Raw genomic sequence first — 1595 nt, forward strand, 5'->3', positions numbered from 1 at the left:
AATACATAAACTAATTCAATCACATTCATACACAACTCCAAATCTTAACACTTAGCAATTCCCACACAATCACCACGACAAATTGGGTTTCGAAATAGTTTTATAATCCATCACACTTATACACGATAATTGATGACTCTTCATCATATGCATATTTTCCCACTATTTTAGTCTTAATTATCCTCAATTATTAGTTAAATTAAGGATTTATTTGATACATTTTGTTGATTTTTGTTCTTTGAGTTAATAAAATGTTTTTTGTTTTTATTTCGTTGATTAAATAGGAATTTGTCGTAATTTTACATTGTGTTTTGTTTTAGTGCAGTGCTGAATTTTGGTGAAAAATCAACATGAGATATGTGGAGTAGTTCAGCCATATCTGGAGTTCTAGATGTCCAATTAGTGTCACTCCAAGTGCTAATGCAAGCTAAGATCCATATCTACAACTTTTATGAAGACACCGGGACCAAATTCAGACGCAAAAGATGAGAAAAATGCAAAATACAACAGACAGCAGATGAAATGCGCCTGGAGCGCGTCCTGGAGCGCTTGGAGCGCATTTCTCAGGATTGGACTCTGCCAACGCGCGCCTGGAGCGCGTTTTTCCGCGCCTGGAGCGCGCGACGCGCACCAGCAACCATAAAAACACAGATTTTTACTGTTTTATGATCTTTTTGACTCTTGGGAACTTGGGAGACTTGTGCCCTAGCATAGAAACTCAAAGATGGCTGTTTCTAACGCCATTGAAGCAGTTTTATCAAGAATCATCCATGAATCATTCTTGTAATTCTTCTTTAACCCTTATCTTTTGTATCTCAGTCATGAGTAACTAAACCCTATTTGTTAGGGATGAGTGTAACCAGATGAAACCCTTATTTTTCTGATTTGATTTCTAGTTATATGAATGAGTTTATTGAATTGTTTTTCTCATCTCTGTGCTTAATGCTTTTTATTGCTTGATCAACATTAAAATGTTCTACGATTTGTATTTTGAAACGGAAGTGGACTTTACGAATGCTTGATATGAGAAATTCATGAATTTGTAGTCTAGGGATAGATGCAGGTCATGAAACCAATTAAATTAGTTGCAAAGCAATAATTTACAAGAGAATTTCTATATGGTAATGCTTAATTCTAATCTTAAATCCACTAAGGAATTAGGGGTTACTTTGGAATTAAAGGTTCTGTCACTAAGACATTAGGGCAAGAATAATAAAGAGAATTCGGTAATAATTCAATAAAGGAATTCAGTAACTAGGATCAAATTAGACACCAAGGTTGGATTCGAAGTGAAACTCATCCCTGACATTTTTCTCATTATAAAAGATCAATTTTATTATTGTTGTTAATTTCAAACATTATTTCAATCAACTTGGGAACCTTTTTGTTCAATTCTAGTAATCAAATATAATTCAATAGTAAAACGCAATCCTTGAGTTCGACACTCGGTACTACCGTTTTATTATTACTTGCAACGATTCAGTACACTTGCTGAAACGCAATCAAGTTTTTGGCGCCGTTGCCGGGGATTGCCAATTCACTATTGAATTTAATTTATTTACTGAATTGAAATTTTTTGCTCTGCAATAAAATTT

The sequence above is a fragment of the Cicer arietinum genome, chromosome 3, assembly GCF_000331145.2.
Source record: "Cicer arietinum cultivar CDC Frontier isolate Library 1 chromosome 3, Cicar.CDCFrontier_v2.0, whole genome shotgun sequence".
In the NCBI taxonomy this organism is placed as follows: domain Eukaryota; kingdom Viridiplantae; phylum Streptophyta; class Magnoliopsida; order Fabales; family Fabaceae; genus Cicer; species Cicer arietinum.